We start from the raw sequence: 17,011 nt of genomic DNA, 5'->3' as shown, positions 1-17,011 counted from the left end.
CTCTGCTGAGCTGACCTATTTCTTGCTTCATGTAATATTTTCTTTCCCATCTTGGCTAATTATAGCTGTAGAGACAAAGCATATTATAGAGGTGGGGGAATCTCCAGTACTCGTGCAGTTTTCTTGTGACCTAATTACATATTCTCTCATTGTGACCTGATTACATATTGCACTATTTACTGTAATTAAACATCAATATTTACCATTTTGTTAATGGAAATGATGTACTTCACACAGCCATTTCCAGGTAGCTAAATGCACTTCTTCCAAACATCAGTGTATATCATACTATAGTCTCACACCTTCCAACATTTCACAGATGAAAATTGAGATGTGTGGATGAGCAACATCAGAGTATAGTCAAAAGGTTCTAGCTGGGTGGCAAGTTGGCAAATTGTATTAATGAGGAAGGATATAAGTATTAAAGTGCATGATTAACAATAAATGCAGAATTAAAATGTATTTTATCACGTATACATAGCCACTGCATGACTTCTGTATTCACTACCATCTCCTCATCCCAGTGTATTTTATATATCAGTTTCCTCATTATGTTCACACAGTTAGCTTAGACCAGTGATTCTCAACCTGTGGGTCCCCAGGGGTTTTGATCTACAACTTCAAGAAATTCCAGCCAGTTTAGGATTTCTGGGAGTTGAAGGCCAAAACATCTGGGGACCCCCACAGGTTGAGAACCACTACCTTAGGCAATCATACCCTCTCAGCATAATCTAATTCACATCATTGTTGTTAAGATAAAATGGGGGTAGGTAGGTGGTGGTGAGGAAAATAATTTGTGACACTTTTAGCACCAAGAAATATATCAGATGGAATTAGCTATAATTGAAATAAACATGGCTGTGATAAAGAAATCAATATATTCCAATGGCCTTTTATAATGTCTTAGTTAGGGTAAAATCTTTTATGTATTTACCTAGAAGCAAGTCCCACATAATTCATTAGAGTTCAGGTTTGAGTAAATATGTGTTAATATGAATACTTACTCTGCACAAGAAAGGAGAGAGCCAATAAATCTCAATGCTGGTTTCTTTGTTATAAGGCTATTCAGCCCTGGCACAGGTATGTGTTTAGGCACACAGAAATTATTAGAAAATCAGAAGGGAGGGGAGAAGAAAACCAGTAAAATTAAGCCTTAAAATATAATGCTTATGCATGCCTCAAAAACATTTACAGACTGGACTGAAGATGGGAGAAAATGTTTCTAAATGAAGGATAAAATTGATTATATTATAGGAAAATTAGAGATGGAAAGAATCTAAAATCCATTAAGGGTAGAGAAGGAGGAATCTATGTATCATAAATGACACAGATTAAGGACCTCATCACATTGCGGTCCAAAACACAGGTGACACTGGTGGGATTCACTGGGTAGTGCAACAAAATCCTTGGGGCGCCATGTCCTACGTTTTCCTTATCACATGGGAAAGTATTACCACCCAGCTTCTCCCTATGCTGGTCCCTTTTCTAAGTAATGAGCGCATGGGTAGCTTCCCGTGTTCTCTGTGCTCTGTCCTTGGATGCTGCTAAAACAGAGCTCCACTGGAAGTAGCCCTGTGTCATGTGATGGTCTTCAGCATTCTCCATCCTGGAAGCATCTTAGGATGGAGTAAGAAAGTAAATGTGATGAACTCCTAAGAAGATATCTGGGGCACATCTCCAGGGAGCACACACCTATATGGTTGTGTTACCAAAAGAAGTTATTATATAGGCTATATAAAAATACTAAAATCTGAATGGCTGCACCTTCAAAATCGCTGTGAAGGGCAAGATTCCAACACCTTCTCTCCTCTAACCATGATCATAGTCCAATTTTACAATAGTAAATCTACATATTGCAGAATGCAGCAATTTCCTGCAGGATATGTGGCTACACTTAAACTGCCCTAGTGTGCAGACATTTAACAGAAACCACATAGAAGAAAGTCATTGCCTGGAAATTCATTGGACCAAATTTTCTGAATAAGCATATTAAAGGCTTTTATATAGTTGTTGATTTTCTTATATATTTTTAAAAGATTTTCTCTAAAGACCCTGAAGAGTAAAATGGGGACTTTTTATACACAAAGATGATGATGGCGGATGTGGTAGCAACCATGATATGTAAGATACAGTTCTGATATTATGGTTGTGCTATAGTTGTTTTTTCCAAAACCAAATGTGGAGTTCCAGGCACTTTGATATTCAGAAATCATGTCAGTTCATGTGGTCCACGTGGCACCTTACGGCAGCAAATTGCCTGCCAGTGTGGTTTGAAAATCACTCCATTCTGCTTTCAGACAGATATTGAAGTGATTAAGAATATCAGCTGAAAACCCTCAAAGCATTCCTGCTAAGACAGCCTGTTTTTGAGCCCCATTGATTCCATTGGGAAAGACCCAGATTGAAATCAATAGGACTGAGAAGGACTTTACTTTTTTCTGGATTGGGTCTAATACGATTCTTGAAAGCGAGGAGCACAACCAAACCTACAGGAAGCAATCAATAGGACTGAGAAGGACTTTATTTCTTCTGGATTGGGTCTAATATGATTCTTGAAAACAAGGAGCACAACTAAACCTACAGGAAGCAATAAGGTGTTTTTGCAACTTAATGCGCAGTTGAGTTAGCTTATGTTAAAGTATTGATTATGCATTAAGGAAGATAAATGTTACCACATTGACAGCTGCATGTAGTTCTTATTAAGACTGGCAGTTTATAGACAACAAGATACTGCACAGTGGACAATCTTGAGGATCACTTTAGTATGTTAATTACTTGCCATTACAATAATGCCAGAATGCTTAGTCAGGTTGGTATCTGCAGTGCCTGAACTTCCATGCCCAAATGCTGCAGTCCAGGTCAAATGCTTCATGCTTAGATTAAATAAACAACGCAGAGAACAAAACCCCTGAGCTGATTATAAATCATTTTATATCATACTTCCTTGGTTTAACAGAAAATCCATCAGGGAAAGCAAAGTTTGCAGGCATCTTCTGTCTTAAAAACAATTTTGAAAAACCTTGTGACCTTATTCTTTGTCTCAGCTGCAGTTTGGAAAGTAAATGCTCTTGCTGGCTCCATGTCTAGCATGTTTTCTTCCATGTAAGCATAAGAGACCACTGTATCAGGAGCTGTAAGGCTACTGCAGAACTGAAGGAACAATTTTTGAAAACCCTGAAAGCCAAGTATTGATTATGCAGTAGGCTGCTGGACTTGGAATCAAGCAACCGAGATACCTTCTACACTGTCATATAAACTCCAGATTATCTGCTTTGATCATCTGGATTATATGGCAGCGTAGACTCATATAATCTAGTTCCAAACAGATAATATGGATTATCTGCTTTGATAATCTGGATTATATGGCAGTGTAGAAGGGGCCTCAGTGTCAAATCATTGCTAGACCATGAGGCTTACAAAGGGACTTAGAGCTCATTATAGTTTCTTGAGTCACATTTACACTGTAAGATTCATGCAGTTTGACCCCACTATAGTCTGATCATGACTATATAGATCATATCTGGTCATATCTATATAGAGCTTTCATGTTAGAGATGTCATAACTTCCAAACACTCTCACCATACAAAGATGACTTACCAACTAACATCTTATCAGAGAACTACATCATTTTCTAGGGCCAGCAAATATGATCTTCAGTGTGTTATTATAACATCCTGGAACAGTGGTTCTCAACCTGTTTGTCCCCAAGTGTTTTGGCCTACAACTCCCAGAAACCCTAGCCAGTTTATCAGCTGTGAGGATTTCTGGGAGTTGAAGGCCAAAACATCTGAGGACCCAGAGGTTGGAGATCACTGCCCTAGAATGTAAATCAATCACCATTGAGCTCCCTTTTGCTTTGCCATGCTCAGCAGAAATAGAAAAAATAGGACATGGTTTTTGCTATTCTCCATGCTGTTCTGCTCATTGTTTGATGTCACATAGAGTTTTGTTGATGTCATCTGAACAGGCCTGCCATTTGGAAAGAAAGACAGTCACTTAAAGGCTTACCAAGCTGCCATCTTTATCAGCCTATCTGCAATTAAATGGGCTCCCCTTTTCAGACTTCAGAGGAAAATGTCCGCAAAGGATTAGGCTGTTTACAATGCCATCTGTATTATGCAACACATTATAATCAAAAGAGAAGATGTTTCCAAGATATGGTTTGTCAATTCTATTTTATTCACAGTGCTGGAAGTGCAATGCTGTAGACAGTGAATAATCACCCTCTAATGATTAATGATTAGCTGAGAAAATTTAGATGAAAATTGGAAAGAAATTTTTTAGCTTGCAGGGTGTGGGTGGGCGGATGCTCATGCAAGCACATGGCAGTAACATAGTGCCAAAAGTTAACAACATTGAGAGGAGGAAAACCGAGATGTTTCTCATAATGACTGTGACAGAAAGCTTTCTGTGAGTCAAAATGGATGTATTCTTTTTCCTCTGAATTTTTATACACAATTACTATCTTTTTACACACCCACAAAGCAAGATGACTGGTTCAATGGCAGGCATTCATATTCTTTTCTATCACATCATTTCCAAGTACAGTGACATTTATGTTTATGGGGGGAATTTTTATCTTCCAAAGAGAATTGGGTTTTTTATATCGGCATATGCCATCATTCCAAATTTTGGGAGCAGGATATAGTATGACCCCTGTATCCACAGAATCGATATTCCACTTATTCACTTAGGGCTTTCTGCACAAGTTACACTTTCTCCTCAGTCAATATATTTGTCCTGTTAAAAATAAAAGGGTTTGCTATTATTTGTTATTTTATGTATCCATTTGACATTGGGAGTGTATCATTCATGGATTTGGGAACTATATTGTATAGGAAACAGACTGAGAAACAGATGAGGCTGGCTGATCACTAAGGCCTATGTTGTCATCTATGGCTCCCTGTAACTTTGCAGAGTTGTAGAACAGAGGTCTTTCACATCACCTATGGCTCAATTCTTCAAAAATGATTACTCGTGCTTAAAGCCAGAGCTTAGAAAATCTTTTTTTAAAAAGATTTGAATTCTACAGGATTTTATATTCTAGCTATAGTAGTCAGAGTATTGTACACCAATAGAATAATATTCCAAGATGTACTTGAACTTCATCATTGGTTAACGACCAGCTATTATAACAGGTTAGTTACCTTATGGCCCTTCCACACAGCTCTATATCCCAGAATATCAAGGCAGAAAAGCTCACATTATCTGAGTGTGGACTGAGATAATCCAGGTCAAAGCAGATATTGTGGGATTTTCTGCCTTGATATTCTGGGATATAGAGCTGTATGGAAGGGCCCTAAAAGGACAGCATATGCAAGTCAACGGTTAACAATTCCTCTGTTAGGATTACTGGACCAGAAAGAGTGATACAAGCAAAGGCAATTAAGTGTGCTGGTTGTCAGGATAGTAACTCTTTTCTAATCTAGATTGGTTTTACTGTTACTGCTGTCTAAAACTATTATGATATATTCCTCTTGTTTACTTCTTTCTTTTTTTACTTGAATGAGTCATATAGAAGACCACAGCCAGCAGGATGACGTCACTTCACTCTATAGCCAAATAGATTTGGCTATGTGATTATGAGTCATAACACTGAGGGCAAACAAGGCAGTTAAAAAGGACAGAATAGCACAACACAACCTATTTTCCTAGGATTTAGAATTCCCACACTAAAAGAGGGTGTGTGTGTTTTTTTGTATACTGCAGAAGCTGTTCTGGAACAGAAGTGTTATCTCAAGAGTCCAGCCATATTAGTTAACAGCATGGCAATGGAGAATTGCATGCAGCTTCAGAGCTTGCATGCAATTATGTCATCATGCCCTACCCTAAGGGCACTTATGCACTCTCAGACTTAATGCATGGACTGTATTCAATGCAATATTAATTGTGCAAGCAGTTGTGCATAGCAGTTGTTTGAGGTTTGCCCTCAAAATTAATGCTGGACTCTTGAGAGCTCAAATAGACAGCAGGTGAAGAGGGAATCATCATAAAGTTTACAAATGACTCAAAACTAGGAGGCAACACATTGGATAATAGGAATAGAATTCAAAAGGACCTAGATAAATGAGAAGAAAATCAATAGAGACAAAGGCAAATGTTTACATTTATGCCGTAAAAATCAAATGCACAAGTACAAGATGTTAGATATATGGCTCAACTGTATTATATGTGAACAGGACTTTGAGGTTATTATTGTTTGTAAACTGGACAGAAGTGTCATGCCACAAGTAAGGGAAATACTATTCAGCCTGCATTAATAAAAATCTTGTTTCCATGTCAAAGAGTTTATAGTTCCAATATATTTTCCATTATTCAGGTCTCATCTGGAGTATCGCAGTCAACCTCATTTGAAGAAAGATATAGACAAACTGGAGCAGGTTCAGAGAAGAGCAGAGGACAGTAGGTATGGCAAACAAAGCATGTGAGGCACTGAGCAAGATCAGCTTGAGAAAATGAGCAAGATCAGCTTGGTGAAGACTGAAGGGTGACATCATTACAGTCTTTAAATACCTCAAAGGCTGTTATAGCAGGGGGCAGGCCTGCTCTCTGCTACTTCAGAAGATGGGATCAGATTTACTGCTTTTAAATTACAGGAGGGTAGATTTCCAATTGAACATTAAAATGAACTTCTTGACAGTGAGCATGGTTCAACAATGGAAACATTGGCCTAGAAAAGTGAGGAGCTCCTCTTGTCTGGGTGTGCTTTAAAGAAGCAACTGAACTTGGTGGGGTTGCTTTAGCTGGATATCTTGCATTAATTTGGTAGTTGGGCTAGATCTACACTGCCATATAAAATCCAGATCATCTGTTTTGAACTGGATTATATGGCAGTATAGACTCATTTAATCCACTTCAAATAAAAGAATCTGGATTATCTACTTTGATAATTTAGATTATATGGCATTGTAGATACAGCCTTAGACTCGATGTTCCATGAAGTCCCTTTCAACTCTCCAATTTTACAACTTACAGTTAATTACACAATCTCATTGCAGAACTAGTACAACAGTGGTTTTTTGTTTTGTTTTTTTGCAAAACAGCTTGTGAAATCCTTTGCAGAATGCTTGCACAACCACTTATACAAAGGTGTAATCCAGCACAACTGGATGAGTAGTGGTTTTAATTGTCCTAGTGTGAAATTGGATTGAGATCTAGAAATTTAGGAACATTATTCTATGAAGAGCAAAAATTAGATAATGGCATTTTTTTAAACTGGGAAAGTATCTCTTACCGTTTTGTTAGAAATAGGCAGCAGGAACAGGCAAGCATCCTTCAGCATTTTCTAGCTCTTTGACTGACAAAGTTTTGACTTATTCAGTACTTTAGTGGGTCATCTTTTTAAAGCACTCTGCATTTGAAGATCTGCTGGTAAAGGCTTTTTTTGTTGGAAAAATTAGATGTGATGAGAAAGAGACTGTTCTGCATGGTACAAAAGATCTGTATTTGAAAACTATTTTGAAGAAAAGACTAGAAATTCCACAGGGACACTGTTAAGAGACTGAACTGTTCCACATCATGACAGCCAGTTTTCTGGGGTCATCAAGTTGGGCTGCCCAAAGTAAGCTTAACAATGTCTTAACTACAAACACCAGGATACACACAGAACTGGGGACACTTAATATAGGGAGGCTACAATATACTTTGCCAAGCTCTGGCTACAATTCTGAGATTTGTGAGTTTCTTTAAAAATATCTTTCAATCTAGATTTCCACACTTAATTATAGGTTTCAACACTTTATTCATAAGAGCTTGTGTTCTCCTAATCTTTGTCTTCATAGAACATAGTTTTACATATTAGAAACCAGGAAATAAAGTTGACATTTCATTTACTTCTCTTTGAGGTCAGTTTTTAACTCTTGTTTATGCCTTTCATATATAAGTTGAAAGCAAGTTTGGAGGGTCAAAATTATAGATTTGATATGAGCCATGGATAAATCAAGGGACATTCCACAGAGACAGAAAATACCATCTAAGGGGCTGTTGCCTCCATTTTTCCACTCAGACATTTAAAAAAATATTTATTTATTTATTACAACATTTATATCCCGCCCTTCTCACCCAACAGGGGACTCAGGGCAATTTACAATAAAACACACATATAAAAACTGTACAGTACATTATAAATCAGATTAAAATTATTAGCTTACATCAACATTCATAAACACATTCTAAAATACAGATGGGCATGTTCAAGTTCAAAAGACTGGGTCTGTCGATTAAGTTCTGGAGTACATAATAATAATTAGCGCTGCTAGTTGTTATTTGAAAGCCTGGCCCCACAACCAAGTTTTAACCTTCCTACAGAAGGATAGGAGGGAGGGAGCCTGCCTGACTTCACTGGGGAGGGCGTTCCATAGGTGGAGAGCCACTACTGAAAAGGCCCTGTCTCTCATCCTCGCCAGCCGCACCTGTGAGGCTGATTGGACCGCGAGCAGGGCCTCACCTGATGATCTTAAGCTTCGAGGTGGGTCGTAGCGGGAGACACGTTCGGACAGATAAGCTGGGCCGGAACCGTTTAGAGCTTTATAGGCTAAAGCCAGCACCTTGAATTGTGCTCGGTAGCTAATCGGCAGCCAGTGGAGCTGGAGTAACAGAGGAGTAGTACACTCCCTGAATGCCACTTCTGTTATTACCCTGGCAGCCTCCCATTGTGGTGTCACCAGAAGTGACACCACAGAGCATAGAGTAGAGGGGTTGGTGCTTCTTTTAGGTTATCCCAAGATGGACTAAAATGTTACCTTTTGCCACTTTACTCAGATAAGCTTATGGTTCTCTTTTTGATAAGCATTATGGTGCGATACACAAATTGACCCATGGATATATTGGTTATTTTGGATTCATTTTTTAAACTATAATTTTGACATATTTACATAAGTATATATGGTATGTATTCAAAAAGATTGACTAGCACAAGGAGATAATAGGATGGACTGATTGGCTAAAAGTGGCCCCTTAAGAGTATCATGTGCAGCCATCCACTCAATGGGATTTTAAACATCAGTACTCAGTGTGCAAGAGAGGTTGACTGCAAAGAAAGGAAAGAATCTCAGAGACTACAAGGGAGAGAGTGGAAGACAACCATTTATATTTCTACAGAATACTGTGTTAATTGGTATGGCAAAACTATAAAAGAATCACGTGACATCTTGAAGATTAATGAGCTTCACTTGACATACACTTTTGTGAATAGCAGCACATTCCATCTGTGTCTCTCTGTTGTTCTTTGCACTTTTTTCTCCTTCTGCTTTGCCCTCCAAGAGCAAAAGCAAAAGAGAATGAAGAAAGAGGTTTGGCCTAAGACATTTTTCTGCATGAAGTGCAGCTCCACCCAATCAAATCTACATAATGCCTAAAGGCAGCCAGGTTATTTTGCCACATCAAGTAGAAAATCCCTCAAGAACCTCTCCTTCCATGAACAGTAAATGAACAAGCAATCAGTAGAAATTAGATAACCAGCAGAAAAAATTAGAGAGCAGGATAGATGTCTCCCTCTGCCCAATTGGAGAGTTGGTCCAAAGGAAGGAACACAGAATTAAAAACACCTCCTACCAGGCAAATCCAGCACCCTAAGTCATACAGAAGGCCATGTTCTACTGTCTTGAATGCTGAATGCTGAATGTATGAATTTTAAATGTTAAAAATTGATCATGGTTATGATGATTGCATATAAAGCGATGAGGAATCATATCTGCAATCCTAGCAAGTTTTTTTCCCCAGGTCCCCACTCCCTTTCCTCAGGGCCCTTCTACACTGCACTAAAACCTGAGAAGATGCAAGTTAAAACAACCTGCTTCCTCTCAGGTTTCAATCTCCACCCCACACCCAAACCCCGGGCATTCTTGGGAAGGGATTAACTTGGGATGCCATCCAACCCCCTACAACCCCACCCCCATTTCAACCCCAAAACTTACACAAAAAATGACACATCCGGAGGAGAGGAATTCCTCCTCTCCCCTCCCGACACACCATTTTCTGGTGCCAGGAGGATTGTAGAGAGTAAGTTTTAGGGCTAAAATGTGGGTTGGAGGGGAGGGGGTGGCTGCCATACCACTCCTTTGGGCTTTTTGGAGCCAAAAATAGTGGGATGGCTGTGAGGACTGACCCCAGGAACTGTGGAAGCAGTCTTACAATTCAACCCCCAAAGGACCAGCACCTCAACAAAACCGAGCCTTTCAGTAAGCCCCAGATCTGTTGAGATGTTTACTTTGGATTAAACTGGGTTTACCAGAGTCGTCATTTGGACACCTCTGGTAAACCTATCAGAAGTTTTGGGCCTGTCTGGAAGGGCCCTCAGGTGCAGACTCAAGTAGAGAGGTGCAAGAGGAGCACACTGTGACATTTTGTTGAAGAACCACACTTCCGATGCTAAGTAAGCATTCTATATACTCATGTATAAATCTAAAAATTTTAGTTTAAAAAAATCAACCAAAAAACTCTGGATTGACTTCTCTACTAGTCAATGTGTGTACTGTTAACAAACAAACAAACAAACAAACAAACAAACAAAAAGAACTATCCTCTCCTCTTAGAGTGATTAAGGGTGAGAGCTTAGTTCATTTTGGGAGAACCTAAAAAAAAGCACTGACCGTTTTACCATCTCTACCATGGTGCTTTTTTTTTTTTTGGTCTTTTTGAATGTCTGGATGGGGACATTATCAAAGTCACCTGTTACCCTGAATTAGCAATTGTGTTTTCCCCTCTTTGTAGAATGACCTCCAGGTTTTCCATAGGTCATGCCAAAATCCATAATTTTGGCCCCCAAGCTTTCCCTGGAATTATACATGATACATACAGTAGTTGATGCCAAAGTATATTTCACCATAAACTACCGTGTTTCCCCGAAAATAAGACAGTGTCTTATATTGATTTTTGCTCCCAAAGATGTGCTAGGTCTTATTTTCAGGGGATGTCTTATTTTTCCATGAAGAAGAATTCACATTTATTGTTGAACAAAAAAATGAACATTTTTTCTATACTGTACAGTAGTTGTCATCACAAACCAGCATAACCAGACAAACTGTGAATCCTATCAAGAATTTCTTGTTATGACCATTATTTCCATGTACAACTGGTATGTACATTTACCAATCCTGCATGTTCTGGTGTTCTGTTTGGCAGGCACTGGGCATGCTTTCAAACAAAAACTTTGCTAGGTCTTATTTTCGGGGGAAGCCTTATATTTAGCAATTCAGCAAAACTTCTACTAGGTCTTATTTTTCGGGGATGTCTTATTTTCGGGGAAACAGGGTATAAAGAAGGAATGTAGTACATAAGTTCAACGGACAGTTCCTCTTTTGCAAACTAGACAGCAAGGTAAATTTAGGAATTATATCATGCTTGCAAGGTATTTTAAAGCAAAGTATTGTAGGGCATTTTGTGATCTTCATACTACATATGCGAGTATAATGCTGAGAATAGTGGGTTAACAAATGTCTGCTGATGAGATGGGGTTGAACAAATGACTGTCGAGCTCATTATGCTGGAATCTAGAACTTTTTGGCTTACAACTCATATCAGCTCCAGCCTTCATGGTCAATGGGAGTCCTTTCAGGATTAGGCTTCAGCTGGCAATATTGTGATTTCTCTTCCTTTCACATACATATTGATAGCCACAGGAAAATATCAATGAACAGACAATCAAAGTTCAAGTTCCTTTGTATTTTTGGGAAACAAATCCTTTACAATGGATGGGACTCAAGGCAATACTTGAACTTGTCTTCACAACCTTGGCTCAATAGTGTACATTATTTTAAGATTCTATGTGACAAATTTATAGCTCATGATAGAATACACAGGTCAAATCCTTCAGTAGCTATCTATTTAAGCTAGCCTCCCCCTCCCTCCCCAGCAAAAACCCCTTTATGTCATAAAACATGCTATCCCTCTCAACATGGTTAATTTTCTTGCAGTAAGATATTTTTTGACATCCTGGAATATACCTTCAGATGATGTTCTTGCAATATGTCCAGCTAAAGAAAACTACAGTACGATATATTCCTGGGGGATATGTTCCTGGTCTTCTCATAGATACATGAAACCATGGATAATAGAGATCCCTATTTTTTCAATGGGATGAATGGCAGAGATATTGAGAAAAGGGTGTAGCTTGTACAGTGGTCTCTAATCAAATAATTGAAGTGAAACTGTGGCTAAGTTGAACTGTATATCAGTTCTTCGGATATGGTAGTTATACTGTAGCTGGTTGAATAACCACCAATTCTCCTACTCTCCAAACAACTCAGAAATTATGAGTTCTTGTTGGAGAGGTTACATAATTTGGAAGGTGAGTTTGTGGGAGGGATTTTGGTTGTTGTATAATCTGAATAGAAATCTGTCATTTGTGATGAGTGAAAAGGTGAGTTGCAAAGTTTGAGGCAGATGTACAACATAATGACTTACTTTTAATGAGTTACCAGACACCCTTTCATATAATTAAATATTCAACAGCTATGCAAACTTTTGCAAGAAATTTAGTATGACAATCCAGTCTTATTGCTCTATTTGAATCTTTCCCATATTCCAAAGAGAGTTCATGATTAAGCATTGGAAGCACTGCTTTACTACATACATCTAGCTATAACACTTCATCAACACTGTGATGAGTTCCCCATGGAAGGCCATAAGGAATTGCATTCTGGGATATGTCCAATCTTTTAAAGGTTATCATGAGTTTAGCAGGACACTTTAAATGTAAGCTGAAGTGATGCCATAACATTTCAACAGAGAAGTTTCCTCTTAGAACTACCGATGAAGATTATTTGTCTGTTAATACTCCTAGTGCTCTCATTTTTGTAGCATAAGGCTCTCTAATATCAGAGCCAAATAAATCCAATGCTTCCTGGATTGCTGTGGAATGTATTTTGGCATTTAAGTCTTCAATCCTGACCTGTAACCGCTTATATGGATGTAAGCCACACTGAACTCATAGGGACTTGCTTCTGAGTAGATGTGTATAGGATTGTACTGCTGATATTCCTTTTTTTACCTGAGCAATCTTCTCTCCATGACCTATATACAGTGTAGTACTTCTAGCATTCTGTCAGCTAAATTAAAGCTAAGGAAGCCACGTACAAGCTCAGAACAGCCTTTCTTCTTCCGAAGATATTAATAGCTCAGGCTACAGGGAATGACAAAGACTAGGAAACAAAGTTCATTTTCTCCCAGCACATCAAGAGACCTCTTTAAAATGAAACACAAAATCTCTTTTTAAAACCACAATTTTGATATGATATTTGAAAGGAAATTATAACTAAAAGAGGGCCAAGCAGTGGAAGACATGAAAGTCATTCTGGAGTACTTCCACTGTATCAGAATAGAAGAGATGCAAATCGAGTCTTCTAATATAAAATACAAAAATCTGCACATCAAGGTAAGGGCTGGTGTATATATGATTCTTGGGGGGGAAATAATGTTTTCCTTCTCCTGCTGAACCTAGATTCTGTTTAACATTTAAAAAATACAAAACATTTCTTGGACAATGGAAAACCAACATATCTATATTTATGACACTTGAAAATTAAGACTTATATAACAAATACAATATTTCCTTAATGTAGACTTTAAAGTAGCCTCAAGATATAGGGGTAGATTTTAATAGATATTCCCAACTCAAGAATAGAAAACAGAATGTAGGTGGAAATGAAAAGAGATTTAAAGGTGGGCTTAAACCCAATCTTAAAAGCTGTGGCAAAGATGCTTAGAACTGGAAGCTTTGGCCCTTGAGCATTCTAACTGATGGTCAGCTGTTACCAACAGTGCTGTGGAATTCGAAGAGGAACAAATGGAGGGTGAAAGGGAGAAACACATCAAGAGGAAGGTATGTAAAGCCAACCCTGACCTGGAAATCAATGTCCTCACTGTGAAAGAACATGTGGATCAAGATAGGTCTCTACTGTCACCTACGGACCCACCACCAAGACACTACACTTGGAAGATAATCATACTTGGAAACAATTGATCATTGATTGTGATGATGAATAGATATAAGATTCATATTGAGTAGTGTTAGAAGTCATCAGTTGGGAGGTTCACAGATATGGAGAAGGAAGGTAAGGGTTTGATAAGATGTTGTAATTGTACAATCTCTGTTAGTTATTGTGCTATTTGTACCTGATTTTTGACTGTCATTCACACACAATAAAAGGATTTGTTTTGGCACAAAAAACATTGGCCAGTATTTTACATTAGCTACTTAGGCTGTACCTACAATGTCAAGTAATGCAATGTGAGCATCTTATTCACCTGTTGCATCCATGCAACACACATGCTAATGTGATTTATCCTGGGGTAAACTACTTTCCCCAGATTACCAGATGTACAAGGAGCATAGAACCCCTCTGTTGTGTCAGCTCCACTGGCTGCCAATCTGCTACCGAGCACATTTCAAAGTGCTGGCTTTAGCCTATAAAACCCTTAACAGTTCTGACCGAACCGGGCTGGGCTGTGGCGCAGGCTGGTGAGCAACCTGCTGCAATAAATCACTCACCATGAGGTCATGAGTTTGAGGCCAGCCCGTGGCGGGGTGAGCACCCATCAATTAAAAAAAAAAATCCCTGCTCGTTGCTGACCTAGCAACCCGAAAGATAGTTGCATCTATCAAGTAGGAAATAAGGTACCACTTATAAAGTGGGGAGGCAAATTTAACTAATTTACCACGGAATGAGGAAGTGCCATCAGAGTAGATGATGAAGCAGCTGTTCCCCCCTGCGGCCAGAATCGAACATCCCCTCAGGAGAAGGTAAAATTGCCTCTCGTTCTGTCTGTCTCTGTCTCGGTTCTATTTGTATATGGGCATTGAATGTTTGCCCTGTATGTATATAATGTGATCTGCCCTGAGTCCCCTTCGGGGTGAGAAGGGCGGAATATAAATACTGTAAATAAATAAATAAATAAATTAAAAACCAGGATTTCTAACAGCTGACAGACTGGCTGGAATTTCTGGGAGTTGTAGGGCAAAAAGGTCTGGAGAGCTCAGGTTGAGAACCACTGGCCTAAAGAAATCCAGTAGCACATTTGAAACTGACTACTTTGTTCCAGCATAGGTTTTCATGGAGTCCACTCAATCAGATTCATTCAGTATCAGAGTGCAGTAATCTTAATTGGATGCCTTTACAATGCACACAGATATTGATCTACATGCATGCATGCATGGTTATTCACACATAAGATACATATATTAATGTATCCTTACAAAAGCTTTTACATATCTTGATATTCGTTAATCTTTTTAATGGACAGCCCTACATGTGGAAAGACTTATAATACAATGTTGTATCTCCATTGCTTCTATGGATTTCAAGCATCTTGATAAAGAAATAAGAAATAGTCAGATATTAAGTTTTTTGTTCTTTTAAAAATCCAAATAACACGGCTACTACTCTAGTTTATAAGTTTTATTAGAAACAGTTTTAATGTGTTCACTGGGACTTTCTGCCTCAGGCATTATAAGCAGAAGTCCAGTTGAATGTAGATTTTATAAGATACCAGGACCTCAGAAATATTACATTTCAAAAAGAGAAGAAATATATCAATGAAAGTCAGAAATGTTTGCAAACATTTATTTACTTATTTTTTAAAATAAGGGTGGTGGAAAGAGAAAACAAAGCAATTTAAGGAATTCTGCTAAGAACATCAATCCTTTAATAATCAGACTGCACAAACTGAGAAATTGTTGCAGCAATATTGTTCTGCATAGAGATAATACAGCTGCGCAGAGACATAATTTTTTTCACATGCTGTTCATTGGAAGGAAAATGCAAAATTCCGGTTTTTTAATCAAAAAGCATTTTCTTCACAGGAAACATTTTCAATGCAGATGACAGTATTTCTGTGAAGACATATAAAAAAAGCTGTTTCATTTGCAAAACGCCACATGAGTTTTTTTGTGCACAATAAGCCCCAATGTAATACATGCATCTCTAAAAGAGCAGGGAAGATAAATAATTCTACCTGGAGCATATCATAGTTATATATGTATATATTTTAAAAACCAGTTACCGTTTTTTCATTTCCACCTTAACTAGATCATTTAATGGGGACACAAATGAAGTACAATACTTTTACAGAGACTTAATTTTTTAAAGCATGTCTAGATAAAATTGTACACAAAGAAAAGGATACCTATTACAATCAGAAAGAGCATCCAGCGTTTATTCAGTGGGGAAACCATGCATGTGAATTGCTGAGCTTTTTAAATAAATCATGACATGATACTAAGGGGGATAAAATTCTGTTTTATCAATGGCTCCCAGCAACATGACAACCTGTTGCTTCATTTGAACAATTTCAGCTGCATTATAGAGAATTTACTTTCCTCCAGAGAACTTCGGGGGTTTTATGACAACATAATAACAATTCCAGCTGGCTGGCTCTTTGTTAAATCTTCCATTAGTTTCTCTAATCTTAAATGTAACCACTGAAGCTAACTGAGCCCTGACATAGGATTCTGCATGTCCCACTGTGCCAACCTGCTTAATCCAGGACTGTTTCTAGGGCTGTTTTTTCAATAAGAAACTGAAGTGAATAATTCATACCTGTTTCTGCTAGTTTGCTAGCCTTCAAGTTGTATTTCTTCAAATGTACTGAATAATTGGCCAAGTATACATTAGGACCACACACCACATTTAAACATTATTTCACCTATGCGGAGGTTGCTCATCCAAACCCAGCGGCTAAATGGCAAAGTAGCATTAAAAGATCTCTTTCTACCATCTTTACAGTCAAGTTTGAAGTTCTAGTGAGCAAGAAATTACCTGACTTTATACTGTGGTTCCTTAGTGTCTGCAGAGGTTTGGTTTCCAAAATCCGTTGATGCTCAAGGATCACTATATAATGATATATTTACAATTGAATATTTGGAATTATTGATTGTAAAAAACATATTTTAATTGTAGTTGGTTGAATCAGTGGATAATGAATGCATGGACCAACTATTTAAAGCAAATTTAAAAAAATAAATTAACATAAAATATTAAAAATCCAACATAGAAATTGGTCATTGTGAAATAC

General features: G+C 38.1%; 2 long non-coding RNA genes across 2 annotated transcripts in view; one reads left to right on the top strand and one right to left on the bottom strand.

Moving 5' to 3' along the window:
* LOC134296599 (uncharacterized) overlaps positions 1-17,011 on the bottom strand; it is a 443,110-nt gene that overhangs the window by 138,986 nt on the left and 287,113 nt on the right. The gene's annotated exons all lie outside the window — the stretch shown is intronic.
* LOC134295856 (uncharacterized) overlaps positions 12,825-17,011 on the top strand; it is a 37,814-nt gene continuing 33,627 nt past the window's right edge. Inside the window, exon 1 of the long non-coding RNA XR_010002437.1 lies at positions 12,825-13,820. This is a non-coding gene — a long non-coding RNA (uncharacterized LOC134295856). The remainder of the gene's footprint in view (positions 13,821-17,011) is intronic.

Source organism: Anolis carolinensis, chromosome 2, assembly GCF_035594765.1.
Source record: "Anolis carolinensis isolate JA03-04 chromosome 2, rAnoCar3.1.pri, whole genome shotgun sequence".
Taxonomy (NCBI): Eukaryota; Metazoa; Chordata; class Lepidosauria; order Squamata; family Dactyloidae; genus Anolis; species Anolis carolinensis.
This window is presented reverse-complemented; position numbering and strand designations above follow the sequence as displayed.